General features: G+C 41.4%; 1 protein-coding gene across 1 annotated transcript in view; it reads right to left on the reverse strand.

The window, feature by feature from the left end:
- SOX2 (SRY-box transcription factor 2) overlaps positions 1-17192 on the reverse strand; it is a 400076-nt gene that overhangs the window by 345902 nt on the left and 36982 nt on the right. Inside the window, exon 2 of the mRNA XM_074963501.1 lies at positions 9859-9924. The gene's annotated coding sequence lies outside the window, so the exon portion shown is untranslated. The remainder of the gene's footprint in view (positions 1-9858; positions 9925-17192) is intronic.

Below are 17192 nucleotides of genomic sequence, written 5' to 3' on the forward strand. Positions count from 1 at the left end.
CAGAGACATATTCTCTAAACATAGCACTTTAGGGGTTCCACATTAATGTTATCCCACACTTTCAGAAGTGTACTCAGTTTACAATGAGAGAGCTGGTTTTTCCAATTTCCCACCCTGCAAACTCATCTGAAAGTCATGATGGGTTTTCTGACTCATGCATTACCCCCAATAATAAAGATTCTGCATACCTACACCAGGCAACTGCATACCTGTTATACTAGGCAGCCCCATTGGCTTCAAGTTATGCCTTCAGTTGCACCCGGCTGGAACTACTGTCAGTGGAAGAGCACAAGTATAATAGATGGCAGCATTAGAAGACAATGGGTTTGCACAAATTTGCTCTGCACCTGGAGATGAGTTAATTACCCTACTGATGGTGTACGAACCAGAAAACAAGAGAGTGAACTCTCATAGAGGTGTATTGGTTCTGCAGAGCTAGCAACAGCAAAAACGTATTTCTTCACTCAAGTCAGCAGATTTGACTCTGGATAAATAAAGGGGTTTGATTTTAGAAGTGTCCAGACTTACACAGCTACTGTTCAGATTAGCACCACACTATAAATGTCAGAGATTTAGGAAAATGTACAAAATGTAGGATGTTTATCCAAATGGAACTAAACCTTTGGAATTTCACTTTTTTTACCCAAGAGATGTATGTCAGAACCGGAAAGTAAGCCTTCTGACTAATGGTCAGAGCAGAAGTCAAGAGTTAGATACCAAGAAGCTGGAGTCTGAAGCAGGCCAGATGTCAACACTGAGAGTCAGGAGGCAGGCAGGATGAGGTTACCAAAAGATCAGAGTCAGACAGTAGAACCAGGTATTGCAGGGGAAGCTGTCTTAAGCAAAGGGAACCCAGTTGCATGGATAACTTCCTGGTCCTGTGCGTGGTTTAAATGGAAGGTGGGAACTAATCATGACCTCCACTGTTCTGCCAATCAGCTCCCAAGACTGTAGTCCTCTGTCAGAGTTCAGCTTTTATTCTGACAAGCATTCGTAGGTCACTATGTGGCAGCTTTGAGTGCCCTGGCACTTAAGAGCCCTGTGGTCCAGGGTTCAAGACCTGCAGTCCCTGATAACATACCAAGAGGCTGGTGTACTTTCTCTCAATCTTAAGTACTTATATGGCTCCCATGACTGTAATAGCTGAGCACCTTTCAATCTTTAATGTATTTGTCTTCAAAACACCCCTGTGAGGTTGGGCAGTGCTATTAACCCCATTTTACACATGGGGAATTGAGGCAGAGCGAGAGAGACTAAATGACTTACCCAAGGTCATATAGGAAGTCTGTGGCAGAGCAGGGAATAGCAATCTAGGTCTCCCAAATCCCAGGCTAACACTCACCTACTGAATCATCCTTCTTCTTTAGTTTCTAAGCAGGGAAGGGAGTTGCAAATGCAATATTTTTCTTTTCCCTCAAAATCTAGAGGCAAAATTGCAGATATAGTGTCACTTTGCACAAAGCCCCAATATTGGGAAATTTGGCCAGCAACAGAAACTTGTCAAAAACAGCTATAGCCCCATGCATGATTAACTACTGAAATAAGTATCACTTTGGGGAACAGAGTACCAGAGATATTTGGGTCTGACAGTAGACTTCCATAGGGGGATCACATCAGCAGGGCATGTCTAGCAGTTCACACAACCTTTAGTGAACAGGGAGACTGAAAGAGCATTTCAGACCCATTATAATCTGCTGCAAAGTTCCGTTCACTTATATGCAGCTCTCTTGGCCTACAGAGCCACGTCTCTATACATTCTATGTGCAGCAACTGGGGGTTATTTTAAAAACAGTCTGACTCTCTACCCTATCCACAACAGAGTATACAGACCCCAGCTTAATAGTGTCCAAACTCACCCATCTTCCTGGGACTTTACTTGTAATTCAAAACAACATCATCATAAACTGTAGCCTAAGCTTTCTCTCACAGCGTGGGTGTTCCCATGGATTCATGCCAGGATCACTTCTTACCCATACAGACACTCCACATTTCTTTAAAGCAAGTTAGAACTAACTGCACCCACTTGCCAGCACAACTGAGCAATTGTTACCCTGGATATCAATGCAGAGTTGTAGCACCTAAGCCTGGTGTGGTTTAACAGAAGAACACGGCATTCCTGTCTAAAGTCTTGAAGCTTGTCAACCTGTTAGGCCATTGCAGCTTCTGATAGACTATACACGCTGCCTACCTACCCCTCCAGTTTCTGCTGCACATTGCCAGGTAGCAAGAAATTGACTTCCTGGGAAACAAAATACCTTTGGTTTTGGGAGACCTTCATAACTGTTTATTAAGGCAAAGTTACAATAATATGTAAACATACTACATCATACATTACTTATTCAGGATCAGGTTAATATTCAAAAGAACCTGGCTAAAGATTCTGACTTGCTGGCTACAGAGCCCTCTTCCTCTGAATACACTAAAAAGGGTGACCAAATTTCTAAATGCTTTTCCTCTTTTTGACTCTTCTCTTGTGTACCTACTTGGTGGGAAAACTGTTCCACTATATTTAGTCTGCAGAAGAGAAGAGTGAGGGGGGATTTGATAGCAGCCTTTAACTACCTGCAGGGGGGTTCCAAAGAGGATGGAGCTAGGCTGTTCTCAGTGGTGGCAGATGACAGAACAAGAAGCAATGGTCTCAAGTTGCAGTGGGAGAGGTCTAGGTTGGATATGAGGAAACACTATTTCACTAGGAGGGTGGTGAAGCACTGGAATGGGTTACCTAGGGAGGTGGTAGAATCTCTATCCTTAAAAAGAAAAGGAGTCCTTGTGGCACCTTAGAGACTAACCAATTTATTTGAGCATGAGCTTTCGTGAGCTACAGCTCACTTCATCGGATGCATCCGATAAAGTGAGCTGTAGCTCACGAAAGCTTATGCTCAAATAAATTGGTTAGTCTCTAAGGTGCCACAAGTACTCCTTTTCTTTTTGCGAATACAAACTAACACGGCTGTTACTCTGAAACCTCTCTATCCTTAGAGGTTTTTAAGGCCCGGCTTGACAAAATTCTGGCTGGGATGATTTAGTAGGGGCTGGTCCTGCTTTGAGCAGGGGGTTGGACTAGATGACCTCCTGAGGTCTCTTCCAACCCTAATATTCTAGGATTCTATGACTGCCCCTATTTTACTATACCACAATTCTATCGGAGGAGGGGTCACATTTTGCAACGATGTGCAATACAAAGTCTAGTACAAATAGTAAAAAAGGAAACTTCTTGCTCTGTTTAAAATGTAGATCCTTGACTGGAGTATTAAGCAAGAAGGTCAGGGGATCTCTAGGAAGCCGGCATTTTGTCATAAGATGAATCTCTTTAATAATATGCTCCCCAAACCGTCAAATTCCCAGGCCGCACGTGCAAGTATGTAGCAAAGATATGAAGGGTTTTAACTGGAGCCAAATGCCACCCACACAGTCATTTATAAATATTTTCTTTATGAGCTACACAAATTGAAGATATAGAGACCCATTCATCCAGATCAGCTTCTTTGTCCAATTCTCTCTCCCATCTTTCCATCTGGCTAGTTTTCTTATCCACATCTTTTTCAATCAAAATTGTATACATCTTAGAAATTAAACCTTTTGTTGCAGCTTGCTCCTGAGTTGTCGTTTTTTCTCTTTTTTTTTCTTTTTTTAACTACACACGGAGATTGCAACCTGCCACAGCTTCCTCCCTGACCACGAGTGTAGGTACACAACAACACAGCAGCAACAGTGGTTCAAGGATCTTTTGTTCCACTATCCAACACTGTAAAGCCAAGTAATAACACTCAGACAGCAGGGTCACTTCTTTTCATCATATAATCAACCTACATCACAATTTTTAGCCAGTGCCCAGCCCAGGATAATTTGCCCAGATCAGTTCCTCTAAGATGGGAAACAATCACCGTTACAAGGTGTTGGTCCATCAAACCATAAAGACTGAACTTATGAACTAGGACTGGGTCAAGAAGAGAGACTATGGGGAAGCAAAATCATGTTTATAGGCATTAATATCTAAAACTGATATTAGTAGCCAGTTAGAAGAATATGGAAAAACTATGTGCAAACAAGCTATCATAGAAATAAGATCATTCTATTAGGAGTTAAAGGTCTCAGAATGGCTGACAGAGCACATAATACATTAATGACAGGAATTAAGTAGATTAGTACAGTTCTGGATCCTAAAAATTTAAAATTCCACCTGTCCCAGAGAGTGAATGCCACTGAATAATACTAGGGACTTCTTCATAAATACACACACATCCTTTTCCAGTATTTTGCATGTAAAATGGGTTAACTCCCATCTTGGGAAATATGGCAGGTGGCAAAGAGTCAGAAATATCTTTTAGGGAACAGCATTAAATCACATCACGCTCTGCAAGTGGCCTGACGATGGTATTCTCCTGAATTCACACATTCATTTTCTGCACCAATTAGAGTAGACTAGGCTGCAGGTCGATCATGCAACAAGCAGCCAGCCTGTAAGGAAGCAGTAATTCCTGCCGCAAGCAGAGTCTACCTCTTCCTTTTTATCTCAGTATCTTAACTATTACAGTTCAGGTCTCACATCATGTTGCTGGTGATGCTATTACATTCACACTCACTCTCAGAGAAGCAGAAAAACTGGCACACCCATGACATACTTCCCATATTGGAGGGGCTGCACTGTTTGGGAACTTTATGGGTACACCAAGGTACAGCAGGTCAACACAGAAACACAGTTAAAATGTTTATTTACAGAGTTAGGGTCAGATGAATGGTCCACTGGCTAAGGGCATTAGGCTACAACTTGGGAGACCTTGGGTTAAGTCCCTGCTCTAGCACAGATTTCCTGTGTAGTCTTGGGAAAGTCACTAACCCTTTCCATTCCCCTTCTAGAAAATGGGGATAATGGTACTTCCCTACTGCACAGGAGTGCTGGGAGGATAAATACATTAAAAATTGTGAGGTGCTCAGATACTATGCTGATGGAGGCCACATAAGTACTTCCTGTAGTCTGTACTTCATATTTTGGTGAGTTCCATTAACTCAGACAAAGGACACAGCCTGAGAGGAAGACACCGAGATATTTTATTTGAACTGCAATTCTTAACAGGACCCTGTGGGTAAAAAGGAGAATGTGTTGCATCATCCTCCCTCTTCTTAAGGGACTGTAGAGCTGGCCATAAAATAATTGTTTAACAGTGTTTACAAAAGGTTAAATATAAAATCACTAGCTTCTGAGAGTCATACTGTCACGAACGACATGACTCCATCCTCAGTAGGCGTCACCTGACACTCCACTAGCCAACCAGACATGTGCAAATAAATAAAATGGCCCCAGAGACCATGAAGAGCCACAACCTACCCTCCTCCCACCCCAAATGGTTTTGTAAGAGTTTCTTCAGATATGGGTCTTCAAGGCCTTTAAGATCCAGGCCTTGCATAGTTTTGCCAGGTAAACTTTTTTCTTTTCTGGTTTTTAAACATAGGCAAAATGTCATTTCACTGTAGCAAAGAGAATGGGGAAAAATTCCAAATATATTTTTTCCATGAGAACTTGGTTACCAACCTAGTCAGTTTTACCAGTTTAAAAATTGTTTGCATCACTGTTCTAGCATCTGATATAATCATTTACAATTAATGCTTTGAGCAGGGGGTTGGACTAGATGACCTCCTGAGGTCCCTTCCAACCCGGATATTCTATGATTCTGTTATTCTAATGCAGTTTCAAGTCCATTTTGCAACTGTGCTGTTATTTCGTGTACGGCTCACTTCTTGACTGGAGGAAATGCATATGTTACATAATATCACATAAGTAAATCTACAAACAATCTGCAAGGGTGCCTCTTCTTGGATTACAGGGGTAGGCCGTTAGGTTATGCCATGTGTTCCCCACCTGGCAGTTGCAAACATCTGCCCATTTTTATAACTAAATGAAAAGGGAAGGGGACTCGAAACTATGAGGGGAGTTCCTGAAACTTTTTTGGGGGGGCGGGCTGTTTTAACATGAGGTCATGGTAGAGAAAAGTGGAGTATGTGGGTCATGCTGGAGAACAATTTTTATATTCACTATGTGGACCTCTCGCCCCAGTTGTTCCGAACCACTGTTCTGCATCCCACATCCCAGAAACAAGTCCTAACTTACCAGTGTTCTGGCCAACATATACTGCAGTTAGCAGAAAAAAAGCTTATATTTCTTTTATTAACCTGTTTCCATTGAAGGGTGTCAATGATGTGCGGATAAAATCAAGTTTAAAAAAGCCCTTGTTATTGGCTGGATAATGGAAACCCAGCCAACCACTTCACAGTGCCTAAAGCACGTAGCTCCATGTCAGTGAATCCAATTGGTGGTGAAGACCTCCAAAAGAAGTTCTGGGATTAGAGGACATTAAAGTGCTAAGAGCCCTTACCCATCTCAGTATTTCCTCATCACTCTTGGTACCTCTTCCTATTACTTCATGTTTACCCTACTCCTGCCCTGTTTCCATTACTTTCTGCCCCTTTTCCGCCCCTTCTTTTCCTTTTTAAGGAACAATCAAAACCAACAATCCTTGAAGAGGCACTTTACCAATTTTGAAATGATTCTTCCTGGGAGCATTTTTCATAAGGAGCAGGCCAGCAGCATCATGTAACCCCACCTACATTCACCATGATGGGGTAGGAGGCCCTAAATAATCTCAGCGACTGTGAAGAATTCAGCCTGAAGGAAACATTTCTTGTCGGGAGTCCAGACCCTGGAGGGTACATGAAGCCCTGGAATTATCCTCTTCTGCCCCATCTCTTGCCGCTTCAGTGGCTGGAAACATCAAGGCATTGGGGGTTTTAGGCTGCTGAGGGGCAATTTAATACTCTGCTCCATCCCATCCCAATTCAGCGAGGATCAAATTTGATCAACAACCTATATATACACAATGTAGTTCAATGAAGCTGGCAGCCCCCTAACTATTGGGCTTACTATATGACGAGACCACTCACCACAGCGTGCATTTCCTTGTTGTTTGAACTAAACTGGTTTGTGTTCTCAGACTATAAGTCCTCCAAGGGAGGTAGTTTGTTACTTTTTTAACATAGCTTCTTGTCCCCTCCCTTAGCTATTACAATGGTTCTCTTCTGAAAGGCCAATACTGTATATTAAAAAGAATGTGGTAATTATGCATGAAAATTAGGCAGGCAACTGCATGCACATTCGTATGAAAGTTTAGACCATTCTGTTGCCAAGATTCCCTTATCCATAAGAGTATTAGCAACAGGTGATGCAGGGCATCTTTATTACAAAAGCTGTTCTAGAGTAATGCTTCAGTAGGGCCATCCACGAAGTTGATCTTGCAAGATGCTAAACACCCTTAATTCTCATTTAAGGCAATGGCAGATGGAGGGCTTCCACATCTTGAAAGATAGAGATCCTCAGATAGGGGACCAAAGTGCTTTACAGATATTAACCCACAAATATTAATGCAAAGTGGGTATTATAACCATTATACAGAAGGATGAACCGAGTCACAGACAGGTTAGGAGACTTGTCCATAGTCACACAAAAAGTCAGTAGCAGAATCAGGATGAGAAACACTGAATGGAGGCGTAGTCCTCTGCTCTAAACTCTGCTCCACTCTTTAACCTTAGGCAAGTTAATAAAAGGGAAAAAGTAGCGTGGGGAGAACCTTTGCCTCCAACTATATGGCCCAAGGTTGAAATGTAAATGTTGTTATTCTTTATTTATCTGTATTGTGATAGGTCCCAAACTTCCCAAGCAGAATGGGGGCTTCATTGTGCTAGGTGCTGTGCACATAAGAAGACAATCCCTGAGATCAGGTAATACCATGGAGACAGCACTATCTTGTTTTAATACTGTCTTCAGTATTAAATACTTAACTGAAATGTGTTCTCTCTGCTACATTAATTTATGGAGGCTATATCTTAATACTGTTTTAAAAGGTATGTGTGAAGGGGAGCTAAACAGACTCAAACTATCTAAAAAGCCAGGAGACAAGTGAATTTTAAGTCCATAATTTTGCCAAAATAAACAAACATTCTTGATTGTCAATATATAAGCCACTTTTGTAGAGCAAATCTTCTTTTGTTATAAGCGATTCTATCCAAAGCAAAATAAGTCAATTAAATTTATCCAAGATTACATAATTGTAAGAAATTTTCCTACTTATTCAATAAAATCATAGAATATCAGGGTTGGAAGGGACCTCAGGAGGCCATCTAGTCCAACCCCCTGCTCAAGGCAGGACCAATCCCCCAATTTTTGCCCCAGATCCCTAAATGGCCCCCTCAAGGATTAAACTCACAACCCTGGATTTAGCAGGCCAATGCTCAAACCACTGAGCTATCCCTCCCCTCCAAATCATGAATGGTGTGGAGAAAGTGAATAGGGAAGTTTTCATAGAATATCAGGGTTGGAAGGGACCTCGGGAGGTCATCTAGTCCACCCCCCTGCTCAAAGCAGGACCAATCCCCAATTTTTGCCCCAGATCCCTAAATGGCCCCCTCAAGGATTGAACTCACAACCCTGGGTTTAGCAGGCCTCCCCCCCCCCCAGTGTTATTTACCACCTTCACATACGACTATGAGGAGACTACAATAGCTATTGTATATCCTCAATCTACAAGTCGTGATGATCCAACATCATATTAGATAGCGTAGCTATTAATTTCATGTATCTCTTTTCTTTCAAGTCAAGAAGTATGAAGAGTGACAGACTGTCACTGCTGCAGATCTTAACTATTTCCAAAAAAACCTCTTGGAAATATACCATTTTTGCTGTTTTATAAGTCAGTCATTAGGAGGCAGCAAATGGCTCAAAACCATGTGAGATGATAAATGTTGTAGGAAATTGAAAAGGGATAGAAGGAACTAGGAGTGGAAAATATATTCAGGTATGAAAGTGACTTCCTGACACTCTGATTGGATTGGAGATGTCTGATAAGATAGAGCAAGCACTTTAGAAGACCTTTATTAAATTATTTGGGATCTAATCATCCATTAAACCAGATCTAGATAAACTGCACATGGTTCCTCTGATGATTTGGTAATATTAAAGACCACACAAGGACAGAAAATGTTCACCATGTATGACTTCCCGTAATATGCTTTTTAAGTTGATGTCACAATATTACACACACACACGTATTCACGATTGCCAACCAAAACATGAAAACAACACAAAATATACTTCATACCATTTCATCCAAACCAAAGAATAGTTCATGACTGAAATATTATCAAGATATTCAACTCACTTAAAGTTTTCATTAACCTAGGTATAATTAAATTTCAGTGCAGTTTTTTTTTTTTACATTTTACTTGCAAAGTGTTAATGGTAAGATCTTTGATAGGCTGTAACATTTATACCTTTTCTCCAGTGTGTAATATAAAACACAGACTAAACCAATAAGTTTCCAACATCAGAATTTCCACTGTGTCTGTGGATTGTTGTAAAGGAGAAACAATAATTGTTGCCAGCAAGCTTATATCATATGCCGTCAGAAAGCTCTTTTAAAAATGTATTGATATCCATAAACACATAAGTGGAGAAGTGAGCAGCAATTTAGCAATCTATGCAAGTCTGTAAAGGTGGGAAGAATAAAACTATGGACTAGGTTTGCACAATTATGCATAACTCCATGTGTGGCATTTTCACATGCTGTACTATCCTCTGTATATATGTGTAATATATCAGTACTATTACCAATACTGCTATAAAAGCATGCAGCTATAGTAAAAAAACAAGGATATAGAAACAGTTCAATCAGAACTGGTATATTACATATTAATAAATGCATACTGCTGCATAACAGCAGTGTTAGCAATATGGCATTTGCAATTAATCTAATCCTTTCATCTTCACTAGATTTAACATGAAATATTAATAAAAACAATGCACAAACTTACTATTCGTTAGATGTCCACTTTGTCCTTTGGTTTTGAGACAATGGGAAACAGTAACCACTAGGAAATCTGGTAGACAGAAATACAATAAAATAATAAATATTAATATACTGAAGAGAAACTCTAGATTTTCTGCAAGTTCTTTTTTCTCAAAATATTCCACAGGCAAGGTAAAAAAGTAAAGTTGAAAAAAATATATATATTTAAACATAGTCCAGCAGTCTTCAAGGATCCATGACTCCCAAACTTTAAAACAGTGAAAGACTCAAAATGTTGGGACACCGTGAATAGACCAAAAATCCAAGTTCTATATCTCTAGTTACACAGTGTATGTCAGTAAGGAAGACCGAATCTCCAAAATAATGATTAATGTATTATCCACATTTTTCCCTCTCTCTCTCTCTTTCCCTTTCCATTCACATTTTTCTTCCTATAAAATGCCCATAGGTTTGTTCTTCCTTGTACCCTGACTCAGGCCTGGCTTTGAAATGCATTTCAATCTCTCAACACAGACTGCTTTCACTGCATTTAGAGTCCCACCAAGGCCCAGCTTTAAAAGCTACTGATTCATTTTTTCTGTAGCCTTCCTCACAAAAGAAGGGTATTTTGTAAATTACCAGCTCGTTCAGATCAACAAAAGGTACTTTCATAGAAAGCCCCATTTGATTTTGCTCAAATTTGATTACAAGGATGGAGAAAAGGAAAGGAAGTCAAAAAGAAAAACCCCAGATGGCTTTTTCATTCATCTCAGTGAATGAGCTTTATCTGTGCCTTTTGAAACTGTAGCAGTGGAAAAGCATTTCTGTTGGCTTAAAAAACTTGACAAAAATTATTGGTTTGCCATTTCTCATGTAACTGCCATTGGGAACTGGATGAAAAGACTTTTTCATGGGATCGCCTGCTTGGATCAAAATAATGGAGATTAGGTATTTCATTATAAATTACAGTGGGAGATAGAGCAGGCTGTCATATTAATAGCAACCTGCTCATGGCCTTCAATGGTAGCTATTCTCCTAGACAAAGGACCAAGGGGGTTGTCTATTGAACTTGTACTTTAGGCCTGATCAATTTTCTATCATCAAGGCAAAAGGTGAGGTGACTAACAAAAGAATTCACACATGAGTGACCTCATAAGCCTAGAGATAAAACAGCTTAAAGAAACAAAACATCCTGAAATTATGGGTGATAAACTGTATAAAAGAAAAGGAGGAGAGAGAGAGAAAGAGAAAAGGGGAGAAAAAAAGAGCTCTGGTCTATAATTCTCTTTTCCCTTCTTGGACAAATGGACACATTAAAAGCTATTTGTTTTCAGCTGTAGATAATTGCAGCGTTTGCCTTACAATGTTCTGCCTTAAAACCTTCCATGTACTTCTTCTTCAACAAGGTTCCAGTAATTTCATTCCCGAGTAACCACGCTAATGCAGGACTTTTAATAGCCACATACGCACACAAAAAGGATTAACAACACCACCACCACCACCACAAGCAGAAAGATGCCATGTAATAGGCATTCAATATATAATCAAACTACAGGGGACAGCTATCATCTCCCCTGAGCAGGTACATTTTCTATACAAAAGCTCACTAATTAAGCAGAAATTGGACAACTAAGTTATATGGCAGGAGCATCCCTCCTAGAGACAGGAGGCCTTGACACATTTCTTTCAGCTGAGTTAATTTGTTATTTTATGCACTGTGCAAAATAACATGTGAAGTACACATGTTCTAGACAGATGCCTTCACAAGTGTATTCTCCTCACAGCTTCCTAAGCCTAAGAGGGAGTGATGATCACTTTAGAACAGTGGCATTCAACTTTCAAAAAAAGAAAGAATCACTTTTTGTCATCAATTGGAGATACAAAGAGTGAAATCCTGGGCCACTGACGTCAAATGACAAAACTCCCATTGACTTGAAGGGGGCCAGGATTTCATCCACAGAACTACACAAGTACAACCTTGGTGATGTGAAACTCCCTGTTCTCCAAAAGACAGTCATGGCTCCTGATATCTCCTAAATATGTTCAAAATTCCCTCAATTTACTGACTTGTTCAGTATCTTTTCCCACTTTGGACAATTGAAGCTGGATTGTACTTGGAACGCACAATTGCATGTATTAGGTTTATTATAAATAGTCAATGCATTTATCCAAGCAGCTTGCAATATGAACAGTTTTACCTTACATTAGACAGCATCAGCACAAATACAAAGGTAACCCAGCAGACTGTTTTAACTGTAGATAGAGGAAGGATGGTATGTTGGTTAGGGCAGTAGCCTGAGACCTGGGTTTAATCCCTGCTCTGCCACAAGTGTACAGGGTGACCCTGGACAAGTCACTTAGCATCTCTTTGTTTCAGTTACCCATTTGTGTAACAGAAATAATAGCACTACCTCGCCTCACAAGGATTTTGTGAGGATAAATATATTAAAGATTATAAGCACTCAAAAACTATAGCAATGGGAGCCATATAAGTACCATAGACAGACATTTTGCTAGAGCCCACTCCCATATCAAGATCAGGGCTTTACATGATACTTTAGGCCACACCATCACTACAAAAAAAAAGTGTTGTTTTCTGGTATGGGGTTTTTTTATAGCAGGATAACGAATGTGTTATCTATGCCACTATAAAATCCTAGTAGAGAGAAAGCACCTGTAATTTTTACTACAGTGAGATAGATGAACCATGGGCTGGGTTATATGGTAACCTTGCCTGGCTACCTTGTAGTAAAACTACAGGTGTCTTGTCTCCACTAGGATTTTATAACAGAATAGCCATCACATGTCATTAATTTCATTGTAAAAAAACCACCCTTTTTGGCAGTGAAGCCAAAGCCTGAGTCGAACACTATAACAAAGCCACATGAGAGGCTAGCAAGGGCCACTGGTGGCTGTCAAGACCAGCATTAAGTATCACCACTGTAGTGCACACACTTCTGGGTGGTTTAACTAGTGGAACAACCGATTACCATTTGAAATCAAGAGAAGCTTTAGTAGCAATTTTCTAACTCCTCCATCAAGTGAGATGCAAATGAAACATTGATGTGCTACCAAATGACTGCAAGATACTTACAATTTTACTAGAGCTGGTTGAAAAATGGAAAGTATATTTCACTGAAAAATTTGAAAAGATATTTGAAAATTTCCATTAAATATTTTGGATTTTAGGCAAAAAAAAAAAAACCATTCTGAAAATTTTCAAACACAATTTTTGTTTTGATAGGGGGTGGATGATTGAACCACTCTCACTTTACAATTATTATGGTCCCCGCCCCACGCACGCTCTCTAACTTTACTTTTTCCCCACTTTTTCCTAGTGTTAATGTCTTGTGAAAATGTTTGTTTCAGTCAAAGTGACACTCAAAAGCTCGTCTTTTCCACCAACAAAAGTTGGTCCATTCAAAAGATATTATCTCACCCACTTTGTTTCAGTTGAAGGCTTTTTTCCCCAATCAAAAAAAAAAATTTTTGGATGTGGAAAATGTTCAAAGCGGCTCTATTTAAATGTATTTATCATCCCAACACCACTTAAATTATTTCACTGTCATGCTCCTACCCAAGATGTTCTCTATCTTATTTAGAAAGAGAAAAAATGTGCATTCAGAGAAGCATATTGCAGTGAATTGCATATACACAAGCCAGTCCACTAAAGTTGGGATTTACCCAGTATAAAGTTATTTGATGAAACAACATGCATATTGTCAGAAACTAACAAACAGGATAAAAAAACTTATTGTTTACTTTGCACTTCTATGGCACTATCCATCAAAGGGTCACCAAGTGCTTTTTAAATATTATAGGATTAATCTTCTCAACCCCCTTGTGAGGTAGAAAAACATGATTTCCCCCATTTTACAAAAGGGGGCACTAAGGCACAGAGAGTTTAGCTGATTTACCCACAGTCCCAGAGAAAGTCTACATCAGAGCCAGGAATAGGAGCCATATCTCATCTCCCATACCTGTGTATCAACTACAGAACTTACCCTTTTGCTCATTTTCCACATCCCCATGAAAGTATTAGGAAGTTATCAGACAGCATTATAACTAAGGCAGATTGAAAGTTTTCTATCAAGACTGTTCAACAGAAAATTGAGTTTTTGACAAATGAAATTTTTCATGAAAAAATTTTCTGCAGAAAATTTAAAAAATTTCAATAAAAACCCCAACAAAATATTTTCAGCTCCAAACTAAAAAGTTTCCTCAGCTAGCCTACATTTGCCCTGATGCACCATTGCCAGGAGCTCCTATGGTGCACCGCAGTGGCTCAGCAAGAGGTGAGACCATGATGCACCATGGGAGAGGTCATCTGCCAGGGAGCCCACTCCATAGGGGAGAACAGGGACATGAGAAATCTGAACTACAACTCCCATGATGCATTGTGGCAGAATTTCCAAATCAAAGTTTTCAGTTTTCAGCCAGTTTTTGATTTTTTGCTAAAAAAGTCTAAAAATTTTCCATAGAGAGGGGGAAAAAATGTTTGTGCCAGCTCTAACTGTAGCATTTAAAATGGATTAAATACTGAATGCTTGAAAGTTTAAGGAAGTATAATTCTTTGGAGAGGGAGGGCAGCGGAGGGAGAGGAGAAGAGTGAAATAAGCAAGGAAAATATGATGGATTTTGTGGAATGTTTTTGCCAAGTCAGGAGAGAAAAAGTCATTACAAGAATTTGTAACAGAGTTTGCAAGGGGATCATGCTACAAACCTGCCACACATCATACATCTCATGTGTCACTGTTGAATTCCCACAGAACTGGTAACATGTCATGTTTTTTTTTTGGGGGGGGGATGCAGGGGGGGGAAGGGAAAGAGGGAAAAAGTTGCTAATGCTCAATATCCTATAGCTTAGGGGTATGGGCACTAAGCTGCAGATTAAGAGGCTGCCAGCTCCAGTCCCAAACCTTCCTCTGACCACTGTTACTCTTTCTGTGTGCTTCACAACCCTTATTAACCAAGACTTCCTATTCCTACCTGAGTGGGAGGTGTCTATTATTTACCTGTTTTACAAAGAAGCTAACTCAGAAGTTGCACAAGTTGACATTAGACCGAGCTAAGAACAGAACCTTGGCTTACTGCATAAAGCATAGGACGGCAGAGATCTAGGTTCTATTCCTGGATCTGCCGCTGACCGGTTACATGACTTTGAGCAAGTCACTTCCCTTCAGTTTTCCCATCTGTAAAACAGGGATACTGATACTTCCTTCTTTTAGAAAGCACTTGCAGATCTACTGACGAAAAGCGCTATATAAGAGCTAAGTATTGACAGACCCAAGTCTTATATTTGTGTGTTTGGGTAACCCAGGGATCGGCAACCTTTGGCACACGGCCCGTCAGGGAAATCCGCTGGCGGGCCAGGCCGGTTTGTTTACCTGCGGCGTCTGCAGGTTCGGCCGATCGCAGCTCCCAGTGGTCACAGTTCGCCGTTCCAGGCCAATGGGGGCTGCGGGAAGCAGTATGGGCCAAGGGATGTGCTGGCTGCCACTTCCTGCAGCCCCCATTGGCCTGGAACGGCGAACCGCCACTAGGGGGAGCTGCGATCGGCCCACTGCAGGTAAACAAACCATCCCGGCCCGCCAGCAGATTTCCCTGATGGGCGGCGTGCCAAAGGTTGCTGATCCCTGGTGTAACCCATATTAACACAGTGTGGCTCTTTACCTCTGTTGTGGCTATAGCACATATATAAGTTTATGAGTCTGCTACTGCCTCCATGCTAGTCAACCTGCTTCTTTAACTCATGTGGTAATGGCTCATGCTCTAAGGTCTCAGATTTAGTCCCTACAGATGATACAAAGAGGGGCATCATTATGCTTGGCAATGCTGTTTCTAAACACTAGACCGTAGTCTGCTCTCAGAGGCAGGAATGGGAATCCAGATACACAACAATCCAGTGCTATTTCTCAAATAGTTGTATAACCTACTGGCAAAAGTATATGTCTTGTCTTCCTTTATGGCAGTGGTGGGCAACCTGCAGCCTGCATGCGGCCCATCAGGGTAAGCTGATTGCGGGCCACAAGACATTGTGCTGACGTTGACCATCCGCAGGCACGGCCCCCCGCAGCTCCCAGTGGCCGCGGTTAGCTGTTCCCTCACTGAGGATAACAGCATGCTTCCCATAGCAGTTACGCCTATAGCTAAAGGAATGTGTGTTGAGGTTGTGAAGGTCCTGGCTGCAAACCTATGTCAGGACAATATGTATGTATATGAGTTAGTGTGAAGATTTGGGAATAATTATAATTGCTGAAATGATTTTATATTGCAGAACATTGCATTTAGAGTTGAATTTGGAGACTGCCTTAATACTTGTTTAATTGGTATATTTTTAGAGTTTGCCTTCTGGTTAAGGGCCTTGTCCTCTTTAAGAGTTTGAAGAAGACAGAGCAGTGTGTGCAGATTTTACCTGTGTACACAAAAGATAGAAGACCCTGCCTGTGTAAACTCCAAAAAGGTCAGTAAATTTCTCTTACCAGAAAGCAAGCCTCATTCTTGAAATTGTGCAACACTAGCACTTAAGGGGAGAATGCACTTAAGGCATTGGTTTTCAAACTGTGGGTGCACCCTCCTGGGATGGCATAATGAGGTTATCAGGGGGGCATGAGATGAGGCTCAGGGCTGTGGCCAGCCAGATGTCAAAGCCAAGGCAGGCCAGCATTGTGCGGGAGCATGCAGAGTCCTCAGCATTGAGTGGAGTGCTCAGCCCCACTGCACCCCTGCAGCTGCCTGCTGCTTGTCCTGCTAACTCCCTATCCCCCAACTGCTGGGGAGTCCCACACACTCTCCCCACTGCTGCCCTACCCTGGCCTGGGAACTCAGCGAGCTACAGTTTAAAATACCTGCATATTTTAAACCCTCAAGAGCAAGAGGCTCTGGGCAGAGAAGACAGACGGAGAGGAACCCTGGTCCTCTCTGCACCATGCAACCATGGGCTCCTCCAGGGATGGAGCCAGCCAGGACCTGCCACCACCCAGGGAGCGAGTCACCTGCTTCCTTTGATAAGTCACTTTCTGCTCCAGACAGGTAGAAGTTAGGAGTGTGCATGTGTGGGGGGCCGTTATGTGACTCCCATGGGAGGGGGTGTCTCAGCAAAAATATTGGGGAACCTTTGCCTCAGGGTACTGGCTCAAGAGCTTTAGAGACGTTCAGCAGCAATATTTGGCAACATCCTACCCTTACCATAGGGAGCGGTCGGTGCAGGTTGTGAATATAGCTTATTTGCAAGGAGAGCGCCAAAAAAAGCCCTTCTGAACAAGCAATGGCCCACCCTCAGAAAAGGGGAGGGGCCCAAAACAGATGGAGCCAGCTAATTACAGGGGACAACTTAGGAGGGGAATGCAAATGCACCAC

This window comes from Natator depressus, chromosome 9 (genome assembly GCF_965152275.1).
Source record: "Natator depressus isolate rNatDep1 chromosome 9, rNatDep2.hap1, whole genome shotgun sequence".
Classification (NCBI taxonomy): domain Eukaryota; kingdom Metazoa; phylum Chordata; order Testudines; family Cheloniidae; genus Natator; species Natator depressus.